This window comes from Apium graveolens, chromosome 5 (genome assembly GCF_009905375.1).
Source record: "Apium graveolens cultivar Ventura chromosome 5, ASM990537v1, whole genome shotgun sequence".
NCBI classification, from domain to species: Eukaryota; Viridiplantae; Streptophyta; class Magnoliopsida; order Apiales; family Apiaceae; genus Apium; species Apium graveolens.
The window spans coordinates 186692715-186709242 of NC_133651.1; positions in this window are offsets into that span (position 1 = coordinate 186692715).

Genomic DNA, 16528 nt, shown 5'->3' on the forward strand with positions numbered 1-16528 from the left:
ACAAGGTGAATAATAATAAAAAGGTGGGTCATAATTTGCTCAACAAGTCCAAAATATATAAACAGTATTATAAGAAAGTTAAATGAACCGGTAATATGATTGTATCTGTAAGTAAGTATTTCTGCACAAGAGAATGAAGGCCAGTATCGGCGATTATCAATAAACCAAACTAGACACAAGTTCGCACTCATATCCTGCTGATCAGTCAGGATACAGTGCAGATTTATATATTTATGTATAGATCCATTCGGGTACCGAGGCTCTACGGCCCAAAACATGGATCCGATAAATTCCCGATCCATAGGATCAAGTGTGTTATGGATTAAAACTACTATATATAATTGCTGTATTTGATACTAAGGAACGTGAGCTTCGAGGCTCGATTTGACTGCTCTTGTGTTTCGTGACTCAATCTGCCTTAACAAGATGCCTACGTACCTTGCTGATTGCCAAGGATCAAGTCAAAAAACGTAGTTCTTTTTTGTGGGGTGAGGCCCCTTATATAGATGCGGGAGTCCTTGAATTGGACTTGGTATAGGAGGCTTGGTGGATAAGCCTCTGAATTAGGATAGACTTAGGAGTCCTAGGAAGTAGGAAGTTGATTCCTTATCCTTTCAGGTCCCCTTGAGGCTAATCTCTAAGGATTTATATCCTCATCGGGACTCTTTTCAACATCTGATTTCTCCCTTATTAATTAATTACGAAATTAATTAATAATCAGGGCTTTTTGGGCCTTTTTTATTCCACCAGGCCTAATCTGGTCCGTCAGACTTAACCTTTCTGGTCTGAATATTATACATCTTATTATTATTGGGCCTAGCAGCCCATTAATTATAAAATCAGGACTTATTTATCCCTATCATTTGCCCCCCAACTTTTGGGAAACATTGATTAGGTTTCGCAGAAGTTAATTCTATTCGTTCCCTTACAGGGTTTCGTTTTTGCGTAAAGTGTGGAGCGACCTACACATTTACAACGAATCTTCCTTTTATTCAGAAATTATCTTAATTTCCAGGAATTTTTCCCTAATTTTCTGGAATTTTCCCTAATTTTCTGGGATTTTTCCTAATTTTCCGGATTTTTCCCTTAATTTCTGGGTTTTATCCCAATTTTTCTGGATTTTTCCCTTAATTTCTGGGATTTATCCTAATTTTTCTGGATTTATTCCTTATTTCTGAAAATATTAATATTTTTCAGAAATTATTTAAGGAATTTCCTTATTTTTTCTGGATTTTTCCCTTAATTTCTGGGATTTATCCTAATTTTTCTGGATTTATTCCTTATTTCTGAAAATATTAATATTTTTCAGAAATTATTTAAGGAATTTCCTTATTTTTTCTGGATTTTTCCCTTAATTTCTGGGATTTATCCTAATTTTTCTGGATTTATTCCTTATTTCTGAAAATATTAATATTTTTCAGAAATTATTTAAGGAATTTCCTTATTTTTTCTGGATTTTTCCCTTAATTTCTGGGATTTATCCTAATTTTCCTGGATTTGTTCCTTATTTCTGAAAATATTAATATTTTTCAGAAATTATTTAAGGAATTTTCCTTACTTTTTTTTTTTTTTTAATACAGTTTTCGACCAGGAATCCATTCGACCAGGATCCTGGTCAAATTAACTCCCATATTGCCCTGGTCGACAGCTTTTCGGGCAGGATGCTTTCGATCAGGAATCCTGGTCGAATTTCGGCCAGGATTTTTCTCTTAATTTTTTTTTTTTTTTTTTTTTTTTTTTTTTACAATTTTCGACCAGAAAATTTTCGACCAGAAATTTTGTTCCTTTCGGTCAGGAGTCCTGCTTTTTGACCGAATTAACCTTCATTTGTTGCCCAGGTCGATGCAAATTCGGGCAGGGCTCATTCGATCAGGAATCCTGGTCGAATTTCGGCCAGGATTTTCACCCCTTCCTCTCTTTTTTTTTTTTTTTTTTTTTTTTTTTGTCGACTAGGAATTTTTCGACTAGGATTTTCGTCCCTTTCGGTCAGGATTCTTGTTTTTCTGACCGAATAAACCATCTTCCTTGCCTTGGTCGAAGCTATTTCGGGCAGGGCTAGTTCGACCAGGATTTTCCCTTGGTTTCTAGTCGACAAGGTTTCAGGCATGGCTTTCTCGATCAGAATTCTGACCCTTTCGGTCACAACTCATTCAAGGAAAAATACAGTTCGTTCCTTGATCGAATTGGGTCAAGAACATGTTAATGCATATATTTTCTTAGGGTCATACGTCTGGGCTGGACTCTATTGGGCCCTTGATTTGGGCCTGGATTTTATGGGGCTATCCTCTGGGCCCATTGTTTTTTTAACTGGGCTTTTAGCTCACGGGCTTATTTTAACCCTATTCCAATATACTGGGCCTTTTAATTGGGTCCCTTTCAAAAAGATATTAGGGCCTCAAACAGGGCTTTTATACCTGGGCCTTAGCTCTGGGCCTTTTTAGCCCTACACACTTGGATTTTCCAAGATTCTTATAAAATTGGGCCTTATCTCTAAGTCCAAATTCCAGGTTCTTTCTTCTAAGGTTTTTCTGGATTCTTCTAGAATCTTTGAAAAATTAAAAATTCTTTATTTGGTCCTTCCAGGAATTTCCAGGATTTTCCAGAACCTTCTCTTTGTTGGGCCCAAATGGGCTTTTTGAGGCCCAAACCACCTCTTCTTTGGCTATATAAAGGTGGGTGGGGGGAGTGTTCCTACTCACACTCTTCACTCCTCATTCCTTCCAACTTCCTACTCTCTCAACCTTCCTTCCCTAGCTTTCAGCCTCCTTCCTTCCACAGTTTCCAGGCTTTTCCCAGCTTTACTAATGGCTGACAAGAGTTCTGAGAGGGCGGCCAAGATAGCCTCGGCTTCAAAACGAGGTAAGGATATCGAGATCCGCTCTTCATATATGTCTTTAATTGATATGATTGACACTAGGGGGGATGAATATCCTTCCACTGCACATCTCGACTCCTTTAATCACTGTAATACTTGGCATAACATAGATTTCAATAAACTAAATGCTCGTTATAACGTCCCTCCTCCCTTTAGACTAGTCCCAGTCTCTGGTGGTGACCGTACTTGCCACTGGAGGCCTGATACTCTCTTCATCTACACCGACGCCCTTAATGCTGGGCTTAGGTTCCCTTTTCATCCTTTTATCCCTCATCTTTTGGCTGACTTACAAATTAACCCGTATCAGCTTCCTCCAAACGCCTGGAGGAATATTCTATGTTTTATGGTTTGTTGTCTTAGGGAGGGCTTTCCTCTTTCTGTAGCCGTTTTTAGGAAAGTCTTTCAATGTTACAATAGTTCTTCCAATATTTGTGGCTGGGTTTATGTCAAACAAAGGCCCAAAAGCAAACATATCTTTAACAGCGCCTCTATTCCGGATAATAATCCAAATTGGAGGAATAGTTTCGTCGGGTTACGTTGGGAGAATGGCGATTGGGGCACGCTCTTTCGATCTTCCTTCGGGAAGGTCAGTGATGGTAGCCTCAAATCCATTCACTTAACTCCTGAAGAAACTATCATTTATAATGGGCTCACTCAGGATGATGGCACCACCACCAGCTGGACTCTTTTAGAAGAGTTTTCCCTGATTCATGTGGGACTATCCTCTGTTTCTCAACAGGGTATTTCTCTTCCCTTCTCAATTTTTCTTTATTTCACGCATTATTAACATGACTTATTTTGTCTTTTGCTTTGTTTCAGCTGCTAAGGAGATTAACGAGGACAATGTCCCCTTGGTCGAGGAAACAGCTAGGATGAAGAAAGCTCGGTTAGCAGGCCTAGACACCAGAGGAAAGGCGACAGAGCCTATCTTCTTGAGAAAGCACAAGGAGCCTATGGGGGAGGCTTCAACTGAAGGAGCTGAGGGCCATAATGCTCCTATCACTGCTGCTGCCCCTGCTGCTGCTGCTACAGGCGCCTTTCAGCCTCTCTGGGGATTCCGCCGAGGGGATACCGTGGTTGGTTCCACGAAGCATGCTTGGGATTGGTCCTACCATAGCGTGACCCCAAAGGACTTTACTGATGTGGTGGCCACCCCTGACCTTGAGAGGATTAAGCTCATGGGAGCCCAATCTCTGGCTTCGGTATGCCTTCTCTTTTTTAAACTTATTTCTCGTTCTTGTAGCACTTTCTTGCCTTATACTTTGTTAATTGTTTTGTTTCAGTCTAACGCCTACTTTCAAGGCGCTGTGAGGCAAGCCGAATCATGGAAGCGGGCTTCTGATAAGGCCGATAATGCCCTCAGGAGGCAGCAGAAGAAGTATGCTACCCTGGAGAAGAAGCTCAAGCGCAAGGAGGAAGAACTCGGAGAGTCTAACGCCGAGCTGGTGGTACTTCGGGCGGAGAAGGATAAAGCTATAGACAATTATCTGGACTCGGAGGAGTTTGCCCAATCCATGAGGATTAGGGATGATTCAGTCTTTCCCGAGTTTTTTAGGACTGGTTGGGACACGGCCCTTGGGACCGTGAACGAGGCTTGTCCTGATATTAACCCGGCGGACTACATCTACCCTGACGATGAGGCTTTGCTACAGAGGTTTCGTACCAGAGTAGTTGTCTCGGATCATGTTCCTCAGGATCCACTTCTTCCTCCTCCCGAGTCTTTTTCCAGACCTGCTGAGGATGACAGCTCTTCCTCCTCCGAGACGACGGAGACATCTAGCGAGAGCGGAGAAGACGATGATATGGACGCCGAGGGCACCTCAGCTCCTTAGAGCTTTTTCAGCCCTGCGTGGCTTTTTTTATTTTCGAGACTTTATTTATCAAACTTTTGTAACATCTATCAGATCTATCTCATTTATCACCTTTTATGCTTTGCATCCATGCATTTGATTTTTATTTGTTAGGCCACAATCATACTTTGAAGAACTTATGAATTTCATAAAATTGTCTGGGATTCGTCCCTTACACAAGTCTTAATAAATTTCGTAATAAAACTAAAACATATAAATCCTAAGCAAGCAAAGCTTCAAGGTGCTTTTCAACCTACTCGCCATCCTGACGAGTGAGAATCGTACTTCGACCATCTTACACGTAGTAAACCTTCAGGTTTTGTGCGTGCCAGGTTCTCGGGACTTCAAAACCATCCATAGTCTCCAGCTTGTAGGTTCCTCTACCCTGAACGCTCTTGACTCTATACGGCCCTTCCCAATTTGGGGCAAGCTTTCCTTTCTGTCCGACACCAGAAGCCTCTATTTTTCTCAAGACTAAGTCACCTTGTTTGAAAAACCTCTCTTTGACCCTTAGGTTGTAGTAGAATGAAGCGTTTTTCTGATATTCTACTATCTTTGCGTGTGCTTTATCTCGTACTTCATCGATTAAATCCAGGGCTAACTTCTGCCCTTCCTCATTTTCTTTTTCATCAAAAGCCTGAATCCTTGGAGAAGAATGTGATATCTCCACGGGAACTACTGCTTCCGCCCCATATGCCAACATGAAAGGAGTTGCATCTGTCATGACTCTACAGGTAGTCCTATAAGCCCATAATATGGGAAGTATCTCATCTACCCAATTATTTCTCGACTTTTCGATCCTCTTCTTTAGTCCATCCAGGATTATCCGATTTGCTACTTCCGCTTGCCCATTGGCTTGCGGGTGAGCCACAGAGGTGAATCGTAACTCAATTTCATTTTCTTCACAATACTTCTTGAATTCCTCATTGTTGAATTGCGTTCCATTGTCAGTGACGAGGATACGGGGAATTCCATATCGGCACATAATGTTTTCCCACAGGAATTGTGCAACCTGCTTAGTTGTGATTTTGGCCAAAGGTTTGGCTTCGATCCACTTGGTGAAATAATCAATGGCTACAATCAGAAACTTCCTTTGTGCTGTGGCCATAGGAAAAGGCCCTAGAATATCCATCCCCCACATAGCAAAGGGAATAGGTGAGTTGATAGAGGTCAGCATCTCGGGGGGTTGTCTGGCGACTGGTGCATGCTTCTGACAACGATCACACTTCTTTACATATTCTTTGGCATCAGCCATCATTTCTGGCCAATAGAAGCCTAAACGAGTTATCTTATGAGCCAAGGCCCTGCCCTCCAAGTGTTGCCCACAAATGCCTTCATGCACTTCCTCAAGAGCCAATCGTGCCTCATCGGGCCTGAGACACCTCAAGTAAGGAACCACGAAAGATCTTTTATATAGAATCCCATCTATCAAAGAGTACCTTAGTGCTCGAACAGTTAACTTCCGTGCCTCAATTGTATCGCTTGGCAACCAACCGGTCTGAATGTGAGCCTTGATGGGATCAATCCATGACGTCCCCAAGCCTACGGGAGCCACAAGTTTAACATCTATACTTCGTGTCTTCAAAACACGGAAGTACACACTTCCTGAACTTTCTTCAATCTCAGATGAAGCAAACTTTGATAGCGCATCTGCTTTAGCATTTTCTTCCCTTGGAATGTGTTCAACATGGCATTCATTAAATTGGGTCATCACAGCCCTTACTAGGCGAACATACTTTGCCATCGTATCATCCCTTGCTTCAAATTCTCCCTTTACCTGGGATATGATCAACTTCGAGTCTCCACGGACCTTTAAGTTTTTGACTCTAAGTGTCCCAGCTAGACCAAGGCCAGCAATCAGGGCTTCATACTCTGCCTCATTGTTTGTGGTTGGGAAGTCTAGCTTCATGGCATACTCAATTAAGAATCCATCAGGGCTTTGCAAAACCAACCCTGCTCCACTGGAATTTGTTTTTGATGCTCCATCAAAATAGAGAACCCAATATTCTTTCTCCTTGTCCCCATTGTCGACTCCCTTGTCTTGAGGTGAGGTATCTTCCTGCCCCCCGACTTCTTGGTTGGGTATGGTACATTCCACCACGAAGTCAGCTAGTGCCTGGGCTTTTATGGCCATACGTGGCTTATACTTGAGATCGAACTCTCCCAACTCTATTGCCCACTTAATTAGTCTCCCACTTGCCTTGGGACTGTGAATGATATTTCTCAGTGGCTGATTTGTTAGCACTTCGATTTGGTGAGCTTGAAAATAAGGACGCAGCTTTCTTGAAGCCATCACCAAGGCTAAAGCGAATTTCTCAATGGCTGAATAATTCAACTCAGCACCACGCAAAATTTTGCTGACATAGTATACGGGTTTCTGGACTTTCAGTTCCTCCTTAACCAACACCGCGCTCAAGGCGCTTTCTGAAACAGCCAAGTACAAGAATAAAACTTCACCCAGAACTGGCTTGGCCAACAACGGGGCCTGGCCCATATACTTCTTTAACTCTTCAAATGCCTTCTGATTTTCCTCACTCCATACAAAGTCTTTAATGTTCTTTAATGACTTGAAGAATGACAAGCACTTGTCTCCTGACTTGGAGATGAATCGTCCTAGCGCAGCAACCCTTCCTGTGAGTTTCTGAACATCCTTGACAGTTTTTGGGGGTTCCATGTCCAGGATTGCCTTTATTTTATCGGGGTTAGCCTCAATTCCCCTCTTTGAGACCATCAATCCCAAGAATTTTCCAGATCCTACTCCGAAAGCACACTTCGTGGGATTCAACATCATCTTGTGGTACCTCAGGACCTCAAAAGCTTCCCTCAAATGGGTTATATGATCAGTCTTTACTAGACTCTTGACTAGCATGTCATCAACATAGACTTCCATAGTCTTACCAATAAGATCCTTAAAAATTTTGTTTACCAACCTTTGATAGGTTGCTCCTGCATTTTTGAGACCAAACGCCATAACAAGATAACAATAAACACCAAAGTCAATGATAAATGATACCTTTGGAATGTCATCCTTATGCATTTTGATCTGGTTGTATCCGCTAAACCCATCCATGAAACTCAGTATTTCATGTCCAGCGGTGGCATCAATCAAAGTATCAATTCTAGGCAGCGGAAAACAGTCTTTGGGGCATGCATCATTCAGATCAGTGAAGTCTATACACATCCTCCACTTTCCATTAGCCTTCTTCACCATTACAGGGTTTGCTAACCACTCTGGAAATTGAATCTCCTCAATGAAACCAGCCTCTAAGAGCTTTTCCACTTCCTGCTTTATAGCCTCTTGTCTTTCCGGGGCAAAATTTCTTTTCTTTTGTTTTACTGTCTTCCGGCTTGGATCCACGTTTAACTTGTGAGTAATTAACTCCGGGTCTATGCCTGGCATATCAGCTGCTGACCATGCAAACACATCACTATTTTCTTGCAAAAATTTCACTAACTTCCCTCTAAGGGGCTCCTCTAATGTGGCTCCAATGAAAGTCATCCTCTCAGGATTCTTGGGATCTAAAGGAACCGAAACCAATTCTTCTGCTGGCCTTCCTCTATTCTCATCATTTTCTCGAACATCCATATCTTCAATAGGAAGAACCTGCCCCCCGACTCCATCTGCCCTCAAAGAGGCCACATAACAGCTTCTAGCCATTTTTTGATCTCCTCTCTCTTCTCCAATCCCGTTTCGGGTGGGAAACTTCATGATTGAATGGTAGGAAGAGGGGACTGCCTTGAAGGCATGTATCCCTGTTCTCCCCATGATAGCATTATAAGTTGAACTAGCCTTTACCACCACAAAATCCAGCATCTGCGTTGCTTGCCTTGGCTCCGTACCTATGGTGGTTGGCAATTTAATTATCCCTTCCACAGGACATTCTACTCCAGCAAATCCATATATCGGCATGTCGGTTGGTGTCAACTGGGAGTCGTTATACCCCATCCTTAGAAAGGTGTCGTGGAGCAAGATATCCACAGAAGCACCATTATCCACAAGGACCCTCTTAACCGGGCTATTTCCTATTATCGGCGTTATGACCAGCGGGTCGTCATGGGGAAACTTCACACCCTCTAGGTCGGAATCATCAAAAGCCAATGTTACTTCTGTCCTGGCCCTCTTCGGGGCTTCTCCAACAATATGCATAACCTCTCTAGTATATGCCTTTCTAGAATTTTTGGACAATCCAGCAGCAGTTGGACCTCCAAAGATCGTGTTTATCACAGGCCCTCGAGGTCTCGGCCCTCCATAAATGGTGTTTATAACTGGTCCTCTAGGTTGGGGGTTTCGCCCCTGATCGTCTTGGTCCCTCCTACGATCTTCAAAGTTCTTCCTTCCATTATTATTTCTGTCCCCTCCATCTCCAGTATACTTGTTCAATCTTCCTTTTCGAATCAAAAACTCAATTTCATCTTTCAATTGCCTACACTCATCGGTGTCATGGCCAACATCTTTGTGAAACCTGCAATACTTGCTCTTATCTAGCTTGGCTGGATCGGCCTTCAAGGGCTTAGGCCAACGAACATCTCGATCTTTCTCGATCTCCATCAAGATCTGGCTTCTGGGAGCATTCAGCTTAGCGTATTCGGTGAACTTTTGCCCAGGTCCTCCCTTCTTGGGGTTTGAATCAGGGTTTTGTTCGGTTTTAGGATACTTATCCTTAGCGATATACTCCAGATCAGTTTTCCGCTTCTTGCCTTCAGTGGGCTCATTATTTACTACGGTCTTCCTCATGCTTTCTTCAACCTTGATATACTTCCCTGCCCTCTCTTGGAGCTGCAACATATTTTCAGGGGGACGTTTGGCCAAGGACATCTTGAAAAACTCATCCCTAGTTCCTTGTTGCAGTGCTATCATAGCTACCTTATCATCAAGGTCTGGGACTTTTAAAGCCTCCTTTGTAAAACGATTCAGGTAATCTCTCAAGGATTCCTTAGCTTCTTGCACAATACTCATAAGAGATGCTGAACTTTTCTCATGGACTTTTCCACTGATGAACTGTTTAATAAAAGTCTGACTTAACTCTCTGAACGATCCAATAGAGTTTGGGGGCAAGCGACTGTACCATCTTTGAGCCATACCTGACAGGGTTTGAGGGAAGGCCCGACACTTTATAGCATCATTCACGGGTTGCAGCAACAGTGCATTAGAGAATGTCCTAACATGATTAGCGGGGTCTCCCGTGCCATCATAGGCTTTGATAGTGGGCATCTTAAATTTTCTTGAGATATGGGCATTCATTATCTCTTCTGTGAAGGGTGGAGTTGGATCATCAGGATCCCCAAGGGGAAGGAGATTGCTTGGATCAGTTCTTGGGACAGCAGCCCTTCTTCTTACCGGACCATCCAGGTCTATGATAGGAGGAGGATTTCTCCCCCTAGGAGGTATGTGGGGTCTGGTGGCTTGGTAAGCCTCCAAATCACGCCTCAGCCTTTGGATTTCAGCCTCATGAGCCCTGATCTTTTCCTGCACTTCTTGGGGATTCGCCCCTGGGGTGCTTTGGGGGCGTTGCCTTCCATCGGCCATTGGCTCTTTTCCAGGACGCCTCCTTCTCGGGGCCACTTCATCATCCGAAGATTCGGAGTCTCTCTCAGTGTATGGACCAGAAAATTCCCGATCCTCAGGGATAGGATCCAAACCTCGTATATAGGGGGGCGACCGCCCTCGTGCTTCGCTTCGCCCAGCATATCCACTTCCTCCAACCTCAGGGTGAAGGGGCATCCCATAAGGGGGGTTAGTAGTAACAATAGTTGAGTATTCATACCCGACGGGTCGAGAATTCACAGGTATATGTATTTGTTGAACTTGAGGATTCGTACCTTGAACAGTCGGGGGAGTTGTCCCTTGTGGCTGAGGATGAGTTGCCCCTGTCTGGGCTTCCCCCTGAGTAGATGCATAAGTTGAATGGGGAGGAACCTCCACGGTTGATGAAATCACCTGGGTTGTCCCTGATGGTGTTCCCTCCTCTAGAGTGCTGGTTGTTCTCCGTGTTCTCGCCATGGTTGTTGTTGCGTATTTCCCACAGACGGCGCCAAATGTTATGGATTAAAACTACTATATATAATTGCTGTATTTGATACTAAGGAACGTGAGCTTCGAGGCTCGATTTGACTGCTCTTGTGTTTCGTGACTCAATCTGCCTTAACAAGATGCCTACGTACCTTGCTGATTGCCAAGGATCAAGTCAAAAAACGTAGTTCTTTTTTGTGGGGTGAGGCCCCTTATATAGATGCGGGAGTCCTTGAATTGGACTTGGTATAGGAGGCTTGGTGGATAAGCCTCTGAATTAGGATAGACTTAGGAGTCCTAGGAAGTAGGAAGTTGATTCCTTATCCTTTCAGGTCCCCTTGAGGCTAATCTCTAAGGATTTATATCCTCATCGGGACTCTTTTCAACATCTGATTTCTCCCTTATTAATTAATTACGAAATTAATTAATAATCAGGGCTTTTTGGGCCTTTTTTATTCCACCAGGCCTAATCTGGTCCGTCAGACTTAACCTTTCTGGTCTGAATATTATACATCTTATTATTATTGGGCCTAGCAGCCCATTAATTATAAAATCAGGACTTATTTATCCCTATCAAAGTGTATACCTGATCCTCGTCATCATCATCCAGTCCACAGATTAACAACCAGAACAATCGATATGCTTTGATATATACCAACATCAGATTATATCAGGATATATATATATATATGTGTGTGTGTGTGTGTAATCTATTGGAATATGAATCGAGTATTCAGTTAATCAAGAGATATCAGAAATCGAAATGAAATATAAACAAAGGAACAATAATTGTGTATCAGTGTATGTGAACAAAAATTATCCGTGTTTAGTGAGTTGAGAATTTGAATTGAAGTAAGTAATTCACTATTCTGAAATTAGAATAGGGGAAAAAATTTCCTGTCACACGATCTACCGCAAATATATCACAGTTTTCTAATACTGACTCGGTCCGTATTTTGGCTTCGTATCTATCAAAGAAAGATGTTTATTTAGTCGACTTGTATCTTAATCGTGTCTCGAATCGACTTCACGGAGCCCTTATCGTCTACCTGTATGCTTATAATTGACTCGTATATCAATTACTAACAATTAAGACTCGATTAACCACATAATTCACATAGCACATAAGTCACATAGTCATTTTAGGCTTAAAAATATTTTTAGAATCGAAATCGAATCAATATTCGCATTATCACACAAGATCTGGCTTGTTTCTTAATTTTCGGAATTTATCGGACTCGTCTCTATAATTAATAGGGTCTATAAGTAATTAAATATCGAAAGCCGACTTGTTTCCAAAAGAAATTAATGTTTGATACTATTTTTATTGAAAACAGACCATTTTTCGGAGTCGAAGGGCTTTCGTTTCGTTTAAATGGAATAAATGGTTCAATTATTATTAAATAAATAAGGATAAATCAATTTATTATTCAATATAATTAATTATTTAAAATAATTAAACCTCAAATATATTTTTAAATAATTATTTGGGAAAAATCCAAATTAAAAATTATTTTTCCATAAATTTTGGAATTAAAATGAATTTATTATAATTTATTGAAAATAAATTCATTAATTATCAAAATAATTAATCATTTTTAAATAATTAATAAATAATAAAATAAAAATAAATAATTAAAAAATAATTAATTTCCATTTTTGGAAAATATTTCAGATTTATTTCTAAAACAAATCAATTAATTAAATTAATTAATTAATCAATTTATAAAATAAATAAAACTGATTTTTATAATTTATAAAAATAAAAAGTAAAAATAATTATCAAAAACAGTTTTCAGAAAACAGTATTAGGCAGAACAGATCAAAACGGGGTTGCAAAACGGGTTGCAACCGGGTCCTGAAGAACAATCGGGTCAGGAAGAACTCACCGAAAAATTCCTAGTTTCTGGTGGGTTTCCCGGACTCCAATAAGTCAAATTCAGGCCAAAACCACAATTGGTTGGTGTGTTTTATAGTTTTGATCGATCCTAAATCACTTCACTAAATCGTATCAATCATCCAATCACCAGAATCATCCTAGGACAAGCATCTCCGGCCAAATCGATCAAAAATCCGACCAAACATCGAATTCGCGGATTTTTACATGAAACTTCAAGATTAATAGCTTAAATTAAAGCTTATTCAGTGTATAATCAAACCCCTAACACCCTATATACCTCAGCTTCTTCAAAATAAAAAACGTTCAAATAAAAAATTAGCATAAACCCTAATAATCGAACTATCAATAACAGCTATCGTTGATGAAATTAATGATGCAAATCGACTGTAAACATTCAAACAAAGCTATATCAATCATCAAATCAATCAAATAACCCTAGAATCAAAAATCCATAATTCGAACATAAACCCTAGAAATTAAAATTGAAAAATGGCGAATCAAAACATGAAATTGATGTTAAAAACTTAAAGAACGGATCAAGAGGATTGATTTCAGTACTCACATCAACAAATTTGGTGCTCAGAATTGCTCAAAATCACGGTTTAATTCTCGACCCGAAATCCGACCCGACCCTGTTCTTCAGAGAATTTCTGATTTTTTAATGAATTTTTAATAATTAATTATAAATAATAATAATAATTAGGGTATTTATAGTAAGTAAAATAATACTTATAATTAAAATTAAGGGCCTAATTTTACATCTAATAAAATTAATTAGCCCTTAACTAATAATTTTTGTGTATTAATTTTTAAATATTAAATATATATAATATATATGTCAAAATTTCCTAAAAATTGTGAATAATTCAAAAATACAAAGAAATGGTATCATTCAAAAGTCCCATAATTTTATAAAAATCAAAGTATGATTTTTGTGGGGTTTTTGACACCCGGAGAGGCCCGGAAAAGTCATTTTTCGTGAAACGAGAAAATTCCTAAAATACCTAGATGTTCTGAATAACGAGATGGTACAAGCCATACTAGTCAAAATAAGGCCAATTATTTTATTTGAAATATCAGCTATTAAAACAAAGTTCGGGTCGTATAACTTTTGATATGAAAACTTTTAATACAAAATAAAATACCCGATAAATACCCAAAAATACCCTGACGACACAGAACACACATGGCACAGAACAACTAGGGTTTCATGACTAAATACACTTAATAACATAATAAAACACATAATTCATCTTTATTATGATATAATACAAGCGTACTTTCCCAGTCGTTACAGAGCTGACTTGGCCTCTTCACGAAATTCTCAATGAAGGCTATTATGTTCTGGTGAAAATTTTCTCCTCAATAAAGAATAACTTTGGGTTCAACATTGTAGCCAAGAAAATGGTACTGTATAAAATTGAGGAGATAAGGAATAGATAGGGAGGACCAAATGCACTCCCAAGAGTCCTAACAATTCCATACACAAGAAGTAGAGTGCATTTGAGGCCTTACTGGATAATGGAGTTCGAGGATGAAAAATGCATCAGAAGATTCTTCAGACTAGAAGATCAGCTAAAAATTTCAAGCAATGAAACTCTTATGGAGATGCAAGAAATGCAGGATCAGACAAATAAAGATGAATCTAAATTCTACAGGCAACTTCAACACTAGATTGAAGAAAACAATGACAAATTAGGAAAGAAGTTCAAATAGTTAGGAAAATAAGCTAAATTTGCTCAATCTAGAGGAGCACCTTGAAAATGGCCTGTGATATTCTCTGTAAACCTTCCTCTACATTATTATCAATAAATTGCAACACTTGTTAATTTCATCTACTAGTAATCAGTCTGTATTCATAGGGTGTTTTGTTATCATCAAGTTTCTCTTAATTTATGCCTACAATTCCAGTAGACATAAATTGGGGGAGATTGTTAGGAATATGTTGTGTACTTGATGATAAGTTAAACAAAATACCTTGGTAGATTTAATTTAGTGATTTTTTTGCTTTCAACGGATGATCACTTTAACATCCGTTGAAAGGCTAGCTTATGTATTAATAAGTTTAGTAGCACATTTTTGCATATTGTAATGCCTTAGAGAACTAGATGTTGTAGAATGGTTTAAGTCATGTTAACTACTAGATTGATATGCAAGATAGGTTGGCTAATTGTAAATATTAGATGCCTTGTAATCTTGTATAAGTGAAATACAGTTAACTGCTATGAAGATGCTCTAAACGGATGTTCCACAAGGTTTTAAAGAATGATCAACTAGAGCTTCCATGGATGTTCAACCAGACTCTCAACGGATGATCCAACAAAGTCTCAACGGACGATCCCACAGAGTTTCAATGGATGATCAATTTCAAAAGCAGTTGATAGTGACTTGACAGTCGCATGCGTTGATTGTATGCAAATGGAATGTGGTAGGCTATTTACAGGCTTTATAGAACAAAGAAGCATTTCCATTTCCATGCTAAACTAAAGATATTCAAAGATGCTAGATAGAGAAATAAAGAAGCATGAAATTAGATTAGAAATATTTTGTCTTATTTGTTTGTCTCTTTATCATGTAACTTGGTGATATATAAACCAAGGGTAGCAAGTTTAACAAGCATCAAAGTCAGAAAGCAATTACCAGAGAAATAGATAAAGCTATATCTGTAAAGAATTTCTCTATTCTTTGTAAGTTCAACTTGTAAGCAGCTATGTGCAAAACATTGCATCACAGAGTTCTCAAATTAATATATATCTCTGGTGACAAAGTTCAATCCACCAGAAAGTTTTTGAATACTTGTATTTGATTACTTTGTGTTTGATTTCTTTAATACTTTCATTCTGCACTTTAGCTAAATCAAACACAGTTATATATCCAAAGTAGAACAATTCTTAAAATTGAAAAAGTATCCAAAATTATATTCAACCCCCTTCGGTAGTGGCGGAGATTTGATGGTGTCCAAAACGCGGGTTTCCAACCAAACTCCACCGATTTATTCCAAAAATCAAGAACATATCTTGTTTCACCAAAAACCTAAGTCAAAACTCGATACTAACCCTATCCAACAAAATAGGTTCTTAAAAATCAAGATATACATACATATATATATATAGAGAGAGAGATGTAAGCTCGGAGGAGTGTTTAGGAGATGAAAAGGAATTAGATTCAAGCCTCAGATTGACGAATAACCAGGAAACGGAAGAGAGAAAAGAGAGATTGTTTATCAAGAGAAAGTATGAGAGAATTCGATAAAGTTCCAGAGAGAAGATGAACTGAACTGGGTATGCTAATTTTAAGAGAAAAGGGGCAGGGGTATAATGGTCAATTGCCATTAAAATTCTGATTTTATTACTAGCCAAAAATCTGAGAAAATGAGCTTGTAATTTATTTAAGTAACACGAAATGGCTCATACAAAAAATTTTATCTTTAAAATGTAGGATATGAAATTATCTCCATCCCCATATTTTTAAAATAATTTTTGAGCGAACGGTTTATTTTATATGAATTTTTCAAGATAATGCTAAAATATAGGGATAACCTTCTAAAATCATTTTACAATACTCCAACACTGAAATAAATCCAACTATTATTTTGAAAAAGTCTCTAGAACTATTTCAGACTCAATAAAATAAATTTCAAAATTTGAACATGCTCGGATGATTTTATTAAAGTATTTAAAAGTCAAATAACTCTTATTATCCACTTATTAAATCGTTTAAAAATCCTTAAAAATTCCACAATCACAAATTAAATCACTTAGGGGTAAAATAACATATATTTACATATCCTCATCAATCAAATCTTATATCTATAATTTTTTTTAAACTCTATTTATAACTACTTTTCACATTTATCGAACAACCAATTATTCAAATAACGATACGACTTTACA